We start from the raw sequence: 20931 nt of genomic DNA, 5'->3' as shown, positions 1-20931 counted from the left end.
GTTCGCATATCCCTTCCCACAAAAGCTACTCACGGACCATTCGTCAAATGAGGCAATAAGTTCAGAGAACAATCGCAAACTCGGGAGACAGACATGGAACGGGAAGCAAGTACGAGGATCATTACACTTCTCTTCTCGCCACACATAATAAAGAAGTGGGGTGGGGTTTGCACGCGGATCCGCTGTTCATATGCTTGGAAATTTTCGCCAAATCATCAAGAGCCTGCTGAAATGATGGAGCCGTTTTTCTGGAGGAAACGTGAAAAAAAATGAAAAAATATTTCTTCTTCCTTATACAATTTTTTCTCACAATTCTTATGGAAATTAATCGCTCGTGCTTCATTGCGTTTCATCTCCCGTTGCTCACGAACGGGCATTTTATGCATGTTTCTCGGGCGCCACTGTTCCCATTGTCAGCGAGAGGACTAATAAAATGCACCATATATTTTTCGATTTTTTAAAGTCTCATTTATAAGTATAAATTATGTGATATAAAATAGCATGCTGTCATTGACCCTTCAATCAGAGCGAAATTCCTTCCATTCAAAGGTTTTAGTTGCAGCAAAGTTGAATGATTCGTTGAATTTCTACATTTTACGCAAACTATTGAAAAATCAAGCTCTTCTGAGGAATGCATTGTGAACTAATTAAGGTATTTTACGGACTATATACCATAAGTAATATCATAATAAAATATTATCGTTACCCAATTTGAGGAAGAGAAATATACAATATGGGCTTCGGTGTCTTTAAAATAAATCGCAGCATTTCCTGGATTTGGGTAAATTACTACAGGTAATACTAGCTAAAATGTTATTTTTGAAATGCTGAAATACATTCAATAACCACTTGCAGTCCTTATCAACTCTGTAGATTGCAATTGGCAGTTACAATTGCTTTCGGAAAACGCGCATAACCGCACAGAGCGAATGAAACTTCGCGAGCCAGATTACATTTCGGGGTGCGGCGTAAATTTCTTGGCATTACCAGTTTCCGCTTTATTTTGCTTCCGACGCTGTGCATTATTAAAACGCCGGCATCGCGTACTGTCCACAGACCTGAAGAGACCACTTCGTTCTCGGAGAGACCAAAAAAAAATTGAAATTGTCAACCCCGACATTTTCCTTCATAGGTACTCCACAGTTTTTCCTCTTTCTAACTCCGTCGGTACCCTCTCCTCCCCCATTATCCTCCACCGTATTTCAACCCTTTTCACCCTCACCTTTCGACTCCTTTTTACTCTTACCAGCCACGGCAAGACTCATCTCTCCCGCGCGGCTGCCTGCTTTTATGGGAGAGCGAAGAAATGGGATGCCTTCGGGAGAAGGACGTCTCGACGGGGTGCGAAGGGAGGTCGCGTCAACCGGCAATGCTCGGCGAAATGAAAGCGGCTTTTGTATGTGAGGAGAGGGAGTGGGAAAGGGTGGGATTTGGGGGGTAGAATAGGAAGGGGTTAAAAGGGGAGTGGGGAAGCCGAAGGGGGTAGACTTCAAGGAGACTGGCGAGCGTAGAATGGTAGCAGAGAATCGAGGGGAGATAGTTCAATATGCGCCTCCCGACATTTTTCGCCTTTGGGCCAAAGGGAGTAGTTTGCAACAGGGGTGGGTGGCTGGTTCCCGGGGAGAGGATTGGTGCGGGACCTCGCTCAGAGCTGCAATGTAGATGGCAAAGATGGGGTTGAACGAGGCTCGGGACGATTCGGTGCCTCATCTGCCGCACGGAGCTCACCTGCGGCCACGCAAAGCTGAAGGCTCCCACTCGACAATCGTGGCTAGCGTCATTTTATGTCCTTGGTTTTTACCAACTGGATGAAAGAAGGTGCCCGGTTGACCGGAGCCGTAATTTTGTTCCGTGGGGATATGAGAGATAAAAAGAGAGAAAAGAACGCGTGAGACCTGAAAGCATTGTCAGGAAAAAATATATGCCGTAAATCCAAGAATCTGAGCTAATTCAAGCACCAAAGCCTTTACCTGGCGAAGGATTCAGTGTCTAAATCGAACCCTTTCATTTTTCTTTGAAATTACGATTTGCCAATTAATAGCGTTTGTTAAAATGTCAGCAAATTCAATTCAATTACGGTTGAATATAAAAATAATCCCATCTCATAGGTGTTCAAGTCTTTAAAACAAGGACGATCCATTTTGATTCAGGCTTCCTAATATCAAAAGCGTAATTTATCTTTGATTCAGCGGTGGATTTGGGTAAAACAATTGCTCTGAACCCTCAAATTTGAATAAAACGGATTATCAAGAGAGTCGATAACAATTATCAAACCAAAGCTTTGTTTGATAGTTGAGGGTGGAGCTCTTCTCGTATTTCTTATCCCTCAGTGCATGAAGCACACATCAGGTTGGGGTGACCAGTTCTATTGCCAATATTATGTCATTATCATGAGTGATTAATGAGTTGTTAATGATATAAGTCAGACATTTTATTTGGTTACGGCCACCCAGTTTAAATGTAAAATTTTAACCTACCCTAGCCTTGTACTTAAAGGATAATGGTTTACATCAAAATGTGGTATTTTAATTAAAAGTCCTTCAACTGAACATCGATAGTTTGAATCGCAGTTTGTTTCGTAAGACTATGTAACCTGGCATTCAAGGAATCGCGAAGGAATCTCAAAGTGTCTGTTTAGAGATATGACATGGATAATGATGATAGGACTTAATAGTAGCGAATGTAAGATAATCGAGTAATCACTGTCACATTTTCGAGTTGAGGTGACATAGCAAGGGATAAGACAAGGGAGTGTAGGCTTGCTGGAAGACGGTGGCGGATATTTAGCAAATCTGAGCCGTGTCGGAGAAACGAACCCGGTCTAATACATCTCAGAAGTGTATCTGTCTAATAAGGATGCGTGGGAATAGATGCAAGATGGAAATATTTATCAATCCAAACGGGTGGTGAATTAATAAACTCGATAACCACTCATTCTCCCCACTATGAAACTCATCGAATTCTCACAAGTGCCCTACTCCGCACTCTCTTTCAGCATCTATCAACGCTACTATGAGATGAAAGGATAGACTTTCATGAGATGGGATGTAGACACTCCGATGGTATGGGAGATAACCTCCCAGATGGCAATCTCCAATACAACGGCGAGCTTCGAATATTACGGAAGATAATCTCCTAGATGACAATCTCCGTTAAAACTGCTGCCTTCGAAAGCCAAACCTCGGTTACGTTTTTATTTCTCTAGAGACATTTCCTGTCGGTGATCACGACGTGAACAATTCATACTAGATGTTGTCTCAAATTGATAATGCTCCCTAGGTCGACCGGATGACATTCGCTGGGAAACAGTGTACATTTTACGTCCTGTTAGCCATAATTAAGAGGCTTCGTTAATTTGATGAACATCATCTGATTAAAAATCAACGAAATAAAAATAGGATGGTATCAATTGCCTACAAATTCCTCGGCAGGATTAGATTTTTAGGGATTTTGGTACAATGGGGAGAATTTATATATTTTTGTGCAGCATGTTAAGGAAAGAATGATAACGAGTAACCAAATGATACTTAAATTATCTATGAAGTTGTATCGTTTAGGTTTCAGTCATTGATTGACGGTGCGTAAAACATGCTAATGTGTATGGGCGGTTTACTTATTGAATTGAAGATATTAGTTTAAAGAGACGTCTCATTAATTACTTGCACTATTATTGCTGCTGTCTCAGAGTAACGCTGAAAACGAAGTTCAGTTGCTAGTAATTTTCTGACTTTTGCCGGTAAAATATATGAGAATTGACTTTCACAATAATACAGTCATGCGTAATATAAAATTTTGTGAATTATATCGTTAAAAAATATTTTGATTCAGAAATAAATAGTTAAAACTCCAGAAAATATACTCCTGCGTAAAAAAATTTATTTAGATTTTCCTTATGATTACCACTCCGATTCTGTCCCACTCTCTTATCTGACTCCATGACTTAACAATAATTAAACTGAGCAGAATACATGTAAACATTCTCTAATGTAGGGATCTTGCTTCATAACGCAAACATCGTCAATATGCGTGTGTTTTTATAAACTAGATTTCCTCATGTCATCAAGGCATACGCAAGGATTTTTTATTAAAGCCGCAGAGGTGTAAAAATTTAAGCTGAATAATATACAAGAATTTTACATTCTTCATATTTATGCAAATGCTGTCTCAAGATAGGAATCAAGTTAAATTGACTTTAGCTAATAAATATCTAATTCCCGTCATCTCAGAATTAAAGTTCTAAATATATGAATAAACCTGTATACATGGATCTTTATAAAAAAAGAGCTTTTGTTTTATGCAGAGAACCGCCTTTGAAGTAAGGCGCTTTCTTCTGGATGATCTTAAATCCGAAAGAATACTTGAATATTAGAAAGAATGATATGTACTCCTTATATATTCCATTATGAAATAAACTGTTTAAGGGAAATGATGCGTTACCTTATGCATGTTGGTAGCCGTAATGCTTGCGTATGCTCCAAATTAGTCACTTTACAAGAACATTGGAAGTATAACGAGTTTACAGAAGCACGAATATTTTTAAACAAACCGCTTAAAAATTAGGTTTGGCATTCTGGGATAAAACCTTTTCAAATCTTGAAGTAGAGCGGAAATATTGTTATGCTGACTACTTTATTTGTCGTAATCGCGGAAGGAAGGGTTAAAATACGTGGGATGGAATGAAGACTACTAATTCAATTTTTCGTTCTCACGATGAATTCAATTTGTAAAGGAACTACTGGAAGAGTAAAAGAATATTTGCATTATTTCGTGGGGAATCGGTGAAGCAATTTTTCCCTTGAAAATTCCCCTGGAATATATTGCTTTCCAGGTGTTTTGTTTTTGGATTCCTGGCTGAAAATTCCATTTTCACGAGTGACATGTTGCACGCGGTGCAATCTCATAACTTTTTTGAAAGGCTCAGGTAAGCGCATAATTACATCCGAGTCTCTATTTTTTTTGTCTGAAACACCGTTGCGGGTGAAAATTGTGTACCTTTATATAGTATCCCTTTCAGGAATTGAAGAAAGTTCTAGATTACACACACGACATACCTCTTTCGATGATATTTGCTTGTTGTTATTTTACCTCCGTATCATGATGATGAGAAGTATTAAATTTCTAAACCTGTCTAAACCATTATTACATTTTGTTTACTAAAGCCCTTGCCATTCAAAAAAGTTCTTTGCAAATCTCTAATGGGGCAAACTTTCCCGCGCATTACTTGAAATAAACGCAATTTGATGTGAGGGTGGCTAACCTGCTTCAAATGATCATTTTCGAAATTCGCGCCCAAGCATGGGTGTCAAATGTACCATATTTTGGTCGAATATAGATTATAAATTATGATCATAGACCCTTTAATCCGGTGAGGTATTCCAAAGAGTTTTCGGCGTTCGTGGTTGGTGTTGCGTAACTAGCACATCCACTTGGAAGGAAATGCCCATTTGTACATTCCTGTACGTGCTTTTTAAACTGCTGCGCAAATTCTCGCACTCATACGCAGCTGCTTGAATCAAACACTTTTGAGATCGGTCGGTTCACGCTCCGTGAAGCTCGCATATCCAAGAGCCTTCACGAGCCTGGAGTGAGGGCACGGCAGACTGCGCACCCTCATTGAAATCCTCCCTCTCGCGCATCCACACCGGAATCAGGGTAGGCAGGGGGAATAGCTCGCCTCGCTCCCGACGTATTAGGGTTCATCTACATATACAGACCGACAAGGGGGCACATGGCAGGGGAGTTAGGGACAATGAAGAAAACGGAAGACTCCTTGGTAAAGACTATGAAGAAAATGAGTTATGCAGAAATACTCTCATGTTAATGTTTTCTTTTTGCCCTTGCTTATTTTGTGGGAGAAATGCGTTCTATCTTTTAAACATAATGCTCCGACCGTCATTTATGCTTATTTTGTCCTAGTATAATGAAGTAGTGGTATAATTTAGGGCAGATAATGTTCCCAACCGAGTTAACTCAGCGTCTCAAAACACTCATTTGATATCGATGAAAATACGACGTGTAATCTATCTTATGAAATATTACATTTCATATTTATGCAGATTTCTTCTTTTCTTATTTGTTAACGAATTGTATTATTCGAATAGGTAAAGCTATTTGGAAAAATTGTTCTTAGAAAGAAAACTATATTTACTTTGTACGCTTCGTACCTGTACTTCGTTTTCTAGCAATGTCGACAGCGGATGTTTTTTCGGGTTCGGAAAAATAATAAGCAATACCGTAAGCTTGCGTTTTCTAAGCTCCTGCGTCAATCTAAAGCGACCCTAGACTAAATTTCCATCCTTTTAATTGAAAATCTTTGCGTAATATATATTGTTCACCCTTGGTTCCTTCCCGAATTAATGAAAAATAAGTAAACTGTTTCCACTTGCGGAAAATGATTGAGTTGTTATTTTCCTTTCCCATAATAGTCTGGAGCTTGAATGATCCCTGAACTGATGGGAGGAAAATATCCGTGGGCATGGGTTTTACGTTGTATTTTTCCCATTTTCTCCTAAGCTCTACTGCATTTATCTGCATATATCGCGTCACCAGTTGGGTACGTGCCATGGGTGTAGGAAGGCCAGCCGTGAAAATACAAAGTAAAATGTTTTCATATGGGAGAATGGTGTTATTTAGTGGGTGCTTCCGTGACTTCGTGAAACTTGTGTAGGATAAATAAATATTATGGATTAATAGCATAAGGTGGATTTCTCTTCTTGAAAATATTATATTTTCCAACTTTTTTTCGTTCATATGTAAAATGTAAATGTAAAATGTAGCCGCTGTAAAATGATTGTTGGATTATATCCTATCTTGACTTCATACGTAAAACGGAATGAATGATACCTTGGCGTTAAGATGCCTGAAAACATTAACATCTTTGCTCTTTAGATTCTCCTCTCCAAGGTCCGGCAGCATTCGCCACGACATGCCTCTTGTCCTTTCTTGGGAAAAATTCACGAACTAGGAAGCATTGCTTCGTTTTTTTTTTCAGCTCTTACGGCAATCCTTTCATAGATAGGTTCCAAATAATTTAACCGTATTTTATTCGGAACCAGATCAACACTAAATCGCACGTTTCTTTCACTCTTTTCTCCCTGCTACTCAGGCTCACGTTTCATTAATGCTAGATTCTTAAAGGCGACCACGCATACGCAAAGCGTGCATTTCCCCCAAGTACTTGACACGATCTGCAGAACGGAACTCATTTACTGGTTTTTAACTCCGCGACCAATCCCGCCACCCCGGCCCACGTTGCTCCCGGATATCTCTGTCCCCTTCCCTTCCGGAGGAAACCATGGGGGAGGATTTGGACTCAGGGAGGTGTGCATGACGGGGGTGTGATGGGAGTAAGGGTTGGGGGCAAAGGGGCTCTAGAGTGGGTCGGAGAGGCATCCGGCAAGGAGGTTGATCCCGATGTCGAACTCGGAGGCGCCGGGTGGATTGATGTGTGGACAGGAAGAGGGGGAATGGGTGGCGTGAAGGATATTAGAGGGGGTCACTTTTTTTCTCATGAAAGGATCCTCTCGCGTGGAAGGTTTTCGATAAAGGAATTCAGCAGACGTCCGCCGCCAGTTCATGCCACTTGCGCGGTTTTGAGTGTATGAATCGGGCCCGCTGTTCTAATTCCTGGCCCAACCATGCCAAGTTGTCATCAAATGGACACTTTTATATTTTTTCCGGAAGCCAAATAGAGACGAAGTTCAGCAGAAACGAGTGACTGATATCTCGGGTGGTATGAAATGTTTATTTTACGGTCAAGTTCTATGTACCCATGTTTGCATTATAATGAGTAATGCTGGCTATATATATATGTATATTTTTTTTTTTTTAAGTAATCTACCGGTTAAGGTAGGTTTTTGGACGGACACAACTACCAAACAAATATTTTATTACTCCTAACAAAACACAAAATCAATCATCCTACTCTGTATCAAGTCCCTCTTCATCACTGAGTACTTCCTTCCTCCCTTCATCCCGTCCAGCATCCCTATCCTGTTCCTTCCCTTTCCTCTTTTGCCCAACATTCTACCCTCTATCACAGTCTTCAACATCCCACTGCCGGTCAACACCCCCTTCATCCACTTTTCCTGCCTCCATAGGATTGCTCCCAACAAACCCCTCTCTTCGCCCACCATACCAAGTACTTCCTCATTTGTTTTCTTCTCTGTCCATTTCACCTTCTCCATTCTTCTCCACACCCACATTTCAAAAGCCTCCAACCTACGTCTATCCTCCTGCTTCAATGACCACGTTTCCGCTCCGTACATAGCTACGCTCCATATCAAAGTTTTTACGAGTCTTTTCTTAACATCCTTACTCAAAGTCCCTGTCATCAACTCCCTCCTCCTTGTGAAAGCCTCTTTGCCTAGCGCAATTCTTCTCCTTACGTCCCTACTACTTTGACCGTGTTGGTCCAAAACACTACCGAGATACGTAAACTGTTCTACCTGCTCTAGCTTTTGCCCTCCTATTTTAATGTTAAGCTTGGCCTTTTTCTTTCTAGAAAATCGCATAACATTTGTTTTCTTAATATTGATTCTCATCCCATACCTGTCGCACTGAATTTCCAATTCACTAAGCAATGCTTGCAGCCCCTTGGCTGACTGACAAACTAAAGCTTGGTCATCAGCAAACCTAACTGATTTTACGAATTCCCCGCCCACTTTCATTCCTACCTCGAGTTCTTCCCATGCCTCTTTGATCATTTCTTCTGCGTACAGGTTGAACAGCAACGGTGATAATGGGCAACCCTGCCTTACACCCCTTCCTAACACTGCCCATCCTGACTCCCCGTTTCCCACCCTCACCTGAGCAGTCTGAGACATGTACAGGTTGCGGATTAGCCTCCTTTCCCTCCAATCTATTCCTATTTTCTGCAATATACTCATTAGTTTTTCCCAATTTACTCTATCAAACGCTTTTTCGAAATCTACGAAACAGGCAAATACCTCCTGGTTGTGTTCTATATTCCTCTCGATTAATAATCTCATTACTGCAATGGCCTCACGCGTACCTCTCCCCTTCCTAAACCCAAACGGATCATCCCCTAAGTAATCATTTGCCCTACTCTCTATCCTTTTGTTTATGATCCTGAGAACAACCTTAGCTGCGTGATATCAAACTAATTGTCCTATAGTCCTCACATGACGTGGCCTTTACCTTTTTCGGAATAGGAACTAAAACTGATCTCACAAAGTCTTCCGGCCAGATTCCCTACTCATAAATACTACGGATCAGCCCATATAGCCTCTTCCTCCCACATTTTCCCAAGCATTTCAAAAGTTCCACGGGAATGTTATATACCCCCACGGCCTTATTTAGTTTCATCTCCCTTAATGCCCTTTCTATCTCATTGTCTAGTATGCCTGGACCTAAGCTATCTTCCTCTACGTCATGTTCCTTTTCAATGTATATATATATATATATATATATATATATATATATATATATATATATATATGTGTGTGTGTTTATATATATGTATATATATATATATATATGTATATATATATATATATATATATATATATATATATATACATACACACATATGTATCCAGACAAATATGGAGTTAAGAACTGAAATGAGATGTAGGATGCTCCTCACTTTTCACGCCTTGTGTTCGCCGTAGTCTGTACAATTTTCCTTGAAGCGTTTGTGACTGGAATTATACGCGAAAAACTACCAAAAAAATGGATAGACGAGAAAGGAGGGACCTAACAGTTTGAAAAATAGAAGAAAAAGGACTAGGTTCGGCGCGATGTTTTGTTTAAAATGACGAAGCGTTGGAAGATTTATGGAAAGAGATACAAAAACCAAATTATAAAAGAAAAAACGACTACAGTTTTAAAATAAAAATAGTACCACGAAAAAAAATCAGATAAAATTCCTTTTCGAAAAAGAACTATTATTGAATAGAACAAAGCTGCTTGGAGATTTTTTTGAGCCATTTCCATCCAATTTTAGGAGTTATAAGAAAAAGTGTAAAAACACCACTGGGTGATAAACTTTATTGATCAGTGATTATTACACTATTGTACTCGTTTACAGAACGTTTTTACATGAAGTGGTCGTTGTGAGAAGTTGTATTGTGAAAGTGAATGATGTGTTAACGGAGCATGATTTTTAATGGCACGAGTGAAATTGGAGAGTGCGTGATTATGGACTGAGTGCGGCGATGGCCGTGCGTTGTACTTGTATGTATGGAGTCAGCCCAGCCCATGTGTGATTGTAAAGGTGCGGTTTGTAATCTTTAAGTGTCATTGTATATCGTTTAAGAGCATTTTGTCTCATATCTCGTGATGCCATTGCAGTAATGAGATTATTAATCGAGAGGAGTAAAGAATACAACCAGGACGTTTGTGCCTGTTTCGTAGATTTAGAAAAAGCGTTTGATAGAGTGAATTGGGAAAAACTAATGAGTATATTGAAGAAAATAGGAAAAGATTGGAGGGAAAGGAGGCTGACCCGAAACCTTTACATGTCTCAGACTGCTCAGGTGCGACTGGGGAACGAGGAGTCCGGATGGGCAATGTTAGGCAGAGGTGGAAGGCAGGGTTTCCGATTATCACCGTTGCTGTTCAACCTGTATGCAGAGAAAATGATGAAGAAAGCATGGGAAGAACTGGAGGTAGGAATGAAGGTGGGCGGGGAATTCGAAAAATCAGTTAGGTTTGCTGATGACCAAGCTTTAGTTTGTCAGCTAGCCAAGGGATTGCAAGCATTGCTCAGCGAATTGGAAATTCAGTGCGACAGGTATGGGATGAGAATCAATATTAATAAAACAAAGGTCATGCGATTTTCTAGAAAGACAAAGGCTAAGCTAAACATTAAAATAAGAGGGCAAAAACTAGAGCAGGTAGAACAGTTTACGTATCTCGGAAATATCTCGGACGTAAGGAGAAGACGCGTTAGGCAAAGAGGCTTTCACAAGGAGGAGGGAGTTGATGACAGGGACGTTGAGTAAGGATATTAAGAAAAGACTCGTAAAAACTTTGATAAGGAGCGTAGCTATGCACGGCGCGGAAACGTGGTCATTGAAGCAGGAGGATAGACGTAGACTGGAGGCTTTTGAAATGTGGGTGTGGAGAAGAAGGGAAAAGGTGAAATGGACAGAGAAGAAAACGAATGATGAAGTCCTTGGTATGGTGGGTGAAGAGAAGGGTTTGCTGGGAGCAATCCTATGGAGGCAGGAAAAGTGGCTGAAGGGGGTATTGACCGGCAGCAGGATGTTGAAAACTGTAATTGAGGGGAGAATGTTAGGTAGACGAGGAAAGGGAAGGAGCAAGATAGGGATGTTGGACGGGATAAAGGGAGGAAGAAAGTACTCAGAGCTGAAGAGGGACCTGATGTAGAGTAGGATACTGGATTTTGTATGTTGTTAGGAATCACAAGATATTTATTTAGTAGCTGTGTCCATCCGAAAACCTATCTTAACCGGTAGATTACCTAATAATAAAATAATATGTATATATGTATATATATATATATATATATATATATATATATATATATATATATATATATATTTATATTTATATGTATACATACACACATATAAATTTATATATATTTATTATAGTCAATTGCAAGCCTCTCTGGACACCCTCTGTTACACCCACGCTGAGTACTTTTTCGCGTACTACGATCATCCTGGGAAACCATAATCGGCATAGGGAAAGGAACAGGCCCCTCCTCCTTGATGTGTGAATTTCAAACGCCGTCGGGCTTACTGCTGGGTGAACTCTATCTTTTCCTACCTTCGGGTATTTTCGTTCAAAGTGAAAAATGTTGTCAATATTTCATCCAATCTTTTTATTTTATTGCGCTCCTTCTTACTGACAGCTTACCAGCTTATTTTTAGGGATGTACATATCACTTAAATACCATTATGCGTGTATTTTAATGCTACAATTTCGGAGGGCAAAAATCATTCGCCTTGACCGGCATTATCCTGGCGAATGATTTTTACATTCTGAAATTGTTGTATTAAAATGCGTCTTAGCGGATGACTCCGTCAAAATGTTACCATCAAGGAATCTCCTGCTGTTTCTTGGGTTTTATATTGGTACCTGTAGTTGTCGTTATCATCATTGATTTAATTGTATTCGCTTGAATTCGCATATATTGCGAATACAAGTGAAGGAAAACTCACTTATGATGCTCGGTGACTGGTGTTAAATCACAATAAGCCAAGTGTTTAGTTTTCAGGGTATCGTGCAGATGTAATGATAGTAATTTTCCTTCTTGCTTATACGTAATAAAAAGTTCCATATAACAACTATTATACGTTCTTTAAATTAATGTTTCGATTTAAATATTGTTGCCAATAATTTACACTGCATATCATGATTTCGTGACAAATTATTACATCCCTGGTAGCCGAGAATACGGATTTCTTTACAGGCTCACTGCCTTGGGCTTTAATTATCGGCTCATCGGAGTTCATTCTATTATTAAAACGGGATCTCATTATGCCTCAAGAGTTTCTTTTAACATAAATTCCAACTCGTGGAGAAATCCTCCCCTTCCGAAAATTCATTAGCTGTTTTGACGCAGGCAAGACGTCACTTTCTCGTAATTAATTACCAACGTTCCTCATTCTTTTGAAGAATAAGTGGGATCAATATCCTTGCTAATTATTAGCGAATTTCCACATCCTATGATGAATAGGCATACAATCAATGTCTTTGTAATTATACCAGTGTAAGGGCACAATACTGTGCTCTTTAATATGTAGCCGTATATTAAGTGTAGCCTTGTCAACTGTGGCGATTCGGTTATTTACTAAATTAAAAATTAGCTTTAAATTGATCAGACCACAAAATTTTACTTCTATTATGATATAATAACTGAGTTTTCTGATGATTCAACCCCCTATAAATTGGAATTAGCTCTTTTTTTCTTTTACCTATGGGCACTGATTTTTTCCCAAGAATTGTAAGTGCAGCTTTTTAGTCCGTCATAAAACGTATCACTTCCCTTGAATATTAACTTTTCTTTCATACTCCTCATATAAGTTTCCCATTACCTCATTAAATAAAGCTAAACAAAGGTGTCCCAGAATTTTTTGCAGAACCACGCAAAGAAACTTGAATGTCAGTACATATAACAGCCGGTAAAACTGAAAACTGCGGATAAGCAGTTCAAAAGATAAAGTTTTCACGCAATTATTTGCTCTTGTAATTTTGTCAATTATTTGTCACTGGCAGTGTTTTATTTATATCTTTATATAGTCTGCTGTTTCACAAGTTTTGAAAAATTTTAAAATACCGCACAAAAAAATGATTTTTTTAAATTTACCTCTCCCTCGTGCCTTCCTTCTTTCTTGCGTGATTGCTCTGTCGGTTGCTACATGCATTCGTTAGTTTTTTATATTGCTCTGTGAGTAGACATTGATCAATAAACTCACTGAATAATTGTATTAATCACTGTAAAATACCATTTGTTTATCCCAAGACTAGAAGCAATTTGGCTCAGTATTCAGTTGGTTTTTGGCTCCTGTATCGCATTGCAGTTTTTTGGTAAATTGGCAAGAAATACGGAGTAACGAGGGGTGAGGATGGTTAGGGGACTCGAGGAGCATTGGGTCTGCTGCGGAAGTGGATGGCATTTATGACAGGAATGGGTTTTCGCATTGTGCACAGTGAAGGAGGCGTGGCAGCGTCTGATACGCCCCGCTCCCCGGCCGCACTTCCTTCGTACTTCGCCTCACCCTACCCCTACCCACAGTACGTCCCACCCCCGTCTCGCCTACCGCCCTCTCGTGTCTCCTCGTCACGACGGCCCATTAGTGGGTGCGGGGGGGGGGAATTGGAGAGAGAAGGGGGATGGGGGTTCAGTACGCGATGGGCTCTTAGGAGTGTGCGTACGATTTTATGATGGCGAGCCGGATGAGGGGGGCGGGAGGGGAGGCGGAGACTACTGCGCTCGGGGTAAAGGGTTGGATTCCTTCTCCGTGGTACGACACCCGACTCCCCTCCTCCCCCGTTATCCTCCCACCCGTGCACTTCTCGCCACATGAAGGAACGGGGGAGGGCTGCGGGGGGGAGTATGGGAAGAATGGCGGGTTCGGGGCGGCTGGAGATGGTTTTGGTCGGTTGGTTGATTTAGAAGTGCGCTAGGGTTTTTAAACCCAGGCGTCGGCCCGGCGGCTGATTCACAATTGTGCGCGCTTTCCTTTTCAAAAGCGAATCTCAACCCCCTCTCCTCCATCCGAACCCGCTCACCCTTCATCCCCCCTTCTGTTCCACCTCCTGCCACACACACGCGTGCACCCCCCCCCCCAACCTACCGTCCACACTGCTGCGGCAATCCATCCCCGACATGAATTCCCTCCTCGTAATACACCCTCCGCGCCACGAACCGTTCCGGCCGTGCACTCGAGTCAGTGCGTGTGCGTGCTCATGGAATGTGGCGCGCGTGTGCGAAAACCGCACGCACGCGAAGATCTGAGCGCACCAACGGCAAGGTTGGACGCACGCACAGAGAATTCACACGCAGGTTTGCGCTTCTGGTTTTCGGGTCGGCTCCTGCGCTCGTGGGTGAAGCAAGGTTTTGCATTCAGAGTTCCTGGTTATATGTATTTTGTTTTTTATTCCCCCCGTATTCTCTTTTCCCCCACCAACCTTCTTTTCTCCTTTCCGCCCCTCGGTTATCTCACCAGCGTTTTATGGCGCCGAGAGGAGACTTAGCAGACGTTCTCGGAAGGTTTTAGGGGTCGTGTGATTCACGTTGGGACTCCCCTCGTGACTTACTGCGTTTTTATGATCTCATTAATATCCTAATGAGTTAGTATAAAGATTATCGCGACGATGTTCCTGGACCGCATTTAACTCTCACACATTTGGAATCTAACTTGAAATCGGTTGTAGAAGCTCTTTGCGTAGATATTGTAGCGTTTTATTAATTTTTTTTGTTCCCAACTCTTTCCCAATGTATTTAGTGCATGTTTCAATGAATGAGTCCGGTAGCTAATTCGGTTTTTGCTTATTTCTGATAACAATTCTAGCGAATAATTCTATTAAAAAGATTGGTTCATCTTCCAGCAACAGTCGTATGATTAATTTCCAGTAAGTTAATCATTAGTCAATGTAATTACCGTGTACATTTCAAGCATCCCTTTATTCTAAATGGCCAAAAATATATGTCACCTAATTTCTCCATATTTATGAAACCTCGAATCTTCTTAATTTTCAGTTTCCTACCCAATTAAATACTATTACGGAAGAAGAGGTTTGTTGCTCGTCTCAAATAATTCAACACATGCTTCTACTCTTCCTTGGTCTTATTTACTATAAAATACGACCTCCTCTTCCATCAGAAATTGAACTACACCAAGAAACCTGGGGAAATACTAAGGAAAACCCGGCGAGCAAGAGAGAGACACAGTTACTATGAAAGGCCCACCTCGGAACCCGGAAGGATGTGGCGAAGGTGCGTCGGAAGTGCGGCGGAGGCTGTAGGACGTAATTGGAGGAGATGATGGTGCCTTCTGAGGGCTTTCCCTTCACCGCACCCCGAGTTGTATTTCAAACTACCCCCGTATCCGCTTGACGCCGCCTGAATAGCCTGAGGCGGAATCAAATGAAAGCAAGGTGTGAGCGAGGTTGCTGGCAATGGAGGGTTAAGGTTCGAAGGGCGAAGCCTAAGACGGAGTATACCGGTCACCTACTTTTTAAGGGGGAGGGGAGAAAGGTGGGCCCGGATGTGGAAAAGGGAATGAATTTGAGGGAGAATACGTCGTGTAGAATAGAATATTCACTAAAGATAATAATGATATTCCTCCTTGGGCAGTATTTTAAAGGAGTACAAGGCGAAATAGTCAGGATATTGGGAGAAAAATTGCGTTAGTAGAAGGGTAACTTGCAATAAGAGGGGAATTGATGATGGGTGCACTGAGGAAAGGGGAGAAGAAAAGATTGGTAAAGACGTAAGAGGCGTAGTACGTTATAGATATGAGATCTAGCCTTAAAGAAAATAGGGTGAGCGTACATTTATGGATTTGGTGTGATGTGTGGCGGAGAATAGAGAAAATAAGTTGAGCAGAGAGGAAGGAGGACAAGCACTGAGGTTTTTGAGAAAGGGTGCACTGAGAGAGGAAGTTGCTTGTGGAAATTCGGAAAGGACATAGAAGTGAATGGAGGAAATACTGAAAGGAAATGGTATGTTGATGATTATGATACAAGGTGGGAAGCTGGGTAAAGGATGTAAGAGAGTGGGCGTTTTTGGACAGCATGCAGACAGATAACGCCAATTATTAGTGAATATAGCGGAAAAATAAATGCTAGGAACATAACTGAGGCACACAGTGTGTAATAATTGATTCGTATTGATGGAAAAGTTTCTTAAGTCTTTCTTTCACCTCTTTTAATTGGTATATCATTCAGTAATTATTTCATAAGTCAACTCATTTTAAAATATCCAAATTGCAATAGTTTAATTTGTTCCTCAATTGCCTTTGAGTTTTACTATACATTTATCAGCATTGCAAACCGTCACTATTATTCGAAATTTGACAATTGTTTTCTATTTCATTGCCCTTTACGAATTTACCATTATAAATGAAGTCAGTGATTATTCATGTGAAAGTTTTACGGAAATCAATCCTTAAATAAGGATGCGAATATTTTTCTATCCCCACCATTTTTTTCCTTCATTTAATTTTTTTATCGGCTGTAGGATCTTTCTTTTGTAAGCATGTGTCTACGTCCCCCCAAACTTTCAATCAACTAAGAGAAGTTTATAAGTTCTTTCCTGTCGCGGTTTTCTTCTCCTTGCATTGCGCCACTAACTATTTCTCCACCGATATTACCTTCTTTGTTGCCCAGCTTCACGTGACATTCCTGGCTTCTGCGAGCTAATCTTCTTTGGTGCTGTTTTACGTAGGCTTCATTCTGTTAGTCAAACCTCAAGAGCAACTTTTGCATAAAAATAAGAAAATCTGTTTAGTGGTTCTCGATGCAAATTTTAATTAAGCGTTAATAATATTCCGTTCTATGACAATTTTCTTTTGAAATTCGAGAGTAGTGCCGTGAATGTTGTCTATTCTTTAATGAAAATGACTCCAGGCAGTTTTGATCTTTATCGGAAATGTTGGAATTCTTTCATAAGTATTTCCTAGAGAAAAAGGCACACCAATGGCTACCGATAACTTTAGCCCTAGGATTCACTTAGAAAACTTGTCCTGTTCAGTTTCTGATTCTTTTTGGAAAAAGAATGCCATGAACTTCTGGTGAAGGTTTTTTAGGCGTTCTAGTTTGGATGGCAAAGATTCGTGACATCTCTGCTTAGTAATCCTCTGATGACGATACTTTGCCTCAGTAGTTCCCCGGGCAGAGTGAAATGGCAAGAGGATGCCTGCAAAATAATAGGTATGCGAAAGGTCGCTAACAGAACATATCTATGCAGAGGAATCACGAAGTCCAGTCTACGAGTCAAGGACGTCAGGAAGTTTCTTTTAGAATAGTGAGAAATAATTACTTACTTTGATGCTAAATTGCGTAAATTTGATCGATCAGTCTGTGTAATAACCTTCGGGGAATCTATCTTTTTTTTAATAATGATAAGAGAGCTCTTAGCCGGAACTGCTCATAAATTTCGAGGTGAATATAAAAACACGTTTTTATTTCCGTACGCAAATAAATATTCCACCAGCTCTATTGCGTCTTATAAGATCATTTTTACTTCACAGGTGAAGATGACTTTGTAAGTCAGACGTAGCTTTATGGAACTTTTTAAATGAAATACCAAGTGGTTTTATCTCAATATGAACCTTTCCCAAAAAGTTATACAGTCTCATTACATATGTTTAATTTTAAAAAAGTCTGCTATTAGATCAAATGAAAAGGTTTCTGACCTCTTTCGAAGATCCTCAAAGAATATTGGAAATATTCCTGCCGATTAAAGTCTTCTACAATAAATGTCAATAACGATTTCCAGTTTGGGTGTATAATTACTAAATTTTGATGGGTAAAGAAGTTAATGTTACAGGTCTCAGCTGTGACGATAACGTGTTAATAGTACAATGTATTGCCTTTATAATGTAATATACCATGAAATTAAATTTCCCATATCTTACTTCCATGAATTTCATTCATTTTAAACTAATTGCATGCGCAGATCTCACTAATAATTTATTTTCTATTTGGCTTTTAAAGTAAATGTTCACCAGAGGCTTAGAATTTAATCTCACATAGAATTTCAATTTGCTAATGACCTAATAAAATTGCAATAAAGCTTCTGAGAATTTGTTCTGATAACTATAATTCCTGAAAGGAATACCTTGAAATAAATTTAGACATAAATTCTACACTGTCATTCTTTCGTAAGTCGCTAATTAGGGTTCTTCTTCTTTTCGCTGCTTAAATGGAAACAGACAAATGGCAGAGTAAACTTACGCCAAAGTCAATTGACGGGTACTCTGCACTACTGCTGTTTAAAGAGGAATCCCTTTACATTTGAACTCGCCGTATAGTAATAGTAATCACTTCGTTAAGGATAGTAATTTGTAGTTCATTTGAGCTTAAATAAACAAAAAGAACTTTCTTTAATTTTTTTAGTCTATTTCATTTGACGGGCTGACTTGTTGTAGTCGCTCTCGTGAATTGATGTTAGTTTTTAAGGGATTTCATAAAAATGAATGCCGATTTCTAATCTTCCCACCAGGATGACATGGTGGATCTGCTGAGCGGGAGAGACAATCGGGAGGAGTGCTAGCAAGGACACCCATAGGAGGCGACACCTCCGCTCTAGTTCACCACACCACCAGCGGCACTGCTGCCCTCCTCATCTTCGAGGTTAGTTCATGCGCCGTTAATGGCGAGGCCCATTTAAGTTTAGTATTTTGCTCTCTCCCCTCTTAATGGCCGCATTCCTACTCTGCCATACATGAAAGGATAACGTCTACAACAAGGCTAACAATTAGTAAAAGGTTTTCTCGAAGAAGAAGAAGTTTTAATTGGGAAGTAGCGGTGTCTTTAAGGCACTGCCCTCCTTCGAACTCCTCTTGTTGTATTTTCCTCTCCATTTGTCATTTTTTCTACAAGGTGAGAGAAGTTAGATTATAGAAATAAGAGATGCAAGTGAGGAAAACTTGAGCTTCCTAAAGTTTTAAGCTAAAAGCTACGAAGGAATTCGCATTTACCTGCACCTTTTTGTGATGTTTAGTTAAACCATGTACAAATGTTTGCTGAGGCGAACCAGATAGTATAAATGTTGCCTTTACTGATTTTTCTGCGAGAAAACTTAAGTTCGTGAACCATATGATTGTAATTAAGCGTTTGTTTGAATTTTCCCTTTTCTGTTATCTTTGCTCTCATTAAATTCCTGTTCATTGACAGTAGGATAAAAAAATGTAATTTCGTTGCGAAAGTGTTCATGTCCATACTGTTTAGAATTGTTCTTAATTCAACTTGATATTTTATATGACCAATGGCCGAAAAAACCGAATAATAATCTTATAGTATTTAATTGCAGAGTTTTTTATCAGACCAATGAGGTAATGGGCATTTCATCTACATCCACACGATGCTAAATAACCTCCAAGGGCGTATGGCGTGAGATGTTAGGGCAACAGGAAAAATCTAAAATTTCGAAAGTTGATAAAACTAAAAAAAAAAGCATTTGTGAGTAATGCAATTTTTTATGTATGCAGTCTAACTTATGTGGCAGGACTGTTCAAGCAGCGAAGGAAAATGTAAGGAGAAAAGAAAAGAACGTAAGGCATTTCGTAAGGAAATATAATATTTATCCATATTTTTGCCATCATGCATTATTAATGGAAAAATAGTCTATAAACCTACTGCTGTTATTCCTTTCACAGTATGTTAATGGCCAAAGCAGTATATACATTACAATACTAATAATATGAATACACAGGGTGTAAATAACTCAAATCTAGAAATGATAATGCAGTTTTTATTCCCTCTTAAATACTGTAGATCTGAAATGATTTCATCGGCATCTTCTATCTTTCTGTGGGATTCATTGCTATAGGAGGTATAAAATATGAAGAGCAAAAGCATGGGTTATTATATTACGTAGCATGGGGGTTTGAAAGTATATTTTTATACGTTAGTTAGAGCTTATGAATACGGAAGTAGGTAGTAGACCTAAGTACTACTACCTGCTTCTGATAGGCAGATAGTACCTGGGTCCTGGAATCAAAAAACTGCCCTATCCCAGTAGACTACTAATACTAATCTGGTAGTTAATATAAAATCGGTCCATCGGTCGCAATGACAGAAGTATGGGAATTATATATAAATAACAACTCAGGACCTATGCTCACTATTTCAATAAAATTCTAATAATTACGTCTGAGTAATGACTTCTTCATACGATAATTTATTAGTTTTCTAGATCATCCCTGTAGGAATAAAAACTTGCATTTATCTGTATTTATTATCTATATTAATCATTGTTTATTTACAAATATTAGTGTTTTCGGGTAGGTAACAGTTTTCGTACTTCATTCATCGAATAAAATTGGCAATGAGCATATAAGTGAGTATTTTAAAAAGAAACTGGCCAATGTTGCCAAATAAAATAACTTTTTAACGATCTACATAACAATGCCTATTTTTTCATCGTTGTTGGCCCAATATTGAACAACTAATATAGCAGCTGATGGCTCTTGACTTCTGTAAAAAATTCTTCCTTGTTGTTCCTAGACATATACGAGTATTACTTAGAAAGCCACACAACATAACCTGACTCCATAAGAATTTTTTTTCCCTGAAAAATTTCAAAAAGCATCAAATATTTTTTCTCTGAATTTACTCAATTCATTCACCAATTCGAATAGCTGGAATAGCGAATCAATTCCAAGAACCTCATGTTTTATATTCGGTTAAGAATTTGTAAATTTTCCATTAAGTTGAGGAGATTGGGAGGATTTCATGTTGAAATCTCCTTTGGTTATCAATTCC

The 20931-nt window shown here is 39.5% G+C and overlaps 1 long non-coding RNA gene across 1 annotated transcript in view; it reads left to right on the top strand.

Annotated features, from left to right (window-relative positions):
- Positions 1–18776, top strand: part of LOC139686195 (uncharacterized) — a 246452-nt gene extending 227676 nt beyond the window's left edge. Inside the window, exon 4 of the long non-coding RNA XR_011700322.1 lies at positions 18668–18776. This is a non-coding gene — a long non-coding RNA (uncharacterized lncRNA). The remainder of the gene's footprint in view (positions 1–18667) is intronic.
- Positions 18777–20931: the final 2155 nt, after the last annotated feature.

Source organism: Hetaerina americana, unplaced genomic scaffold (assembly GCF_022747635.1).
Source record: "Hetaerina americana unplaced genomic scaffold, ioHetAmer1.1.p SCAF_132, whole genome shotgun sequence".
Classification (NCBI taxonomy): Eukaryota; Metazoa; Arthropoda; class Insecta; order Odonata; family Calopterygidae; genus Hetaerina; species Hetaerina americana.
This window is presented reverse-complemented; position numbering and strand designations above follow the sequence as displayed.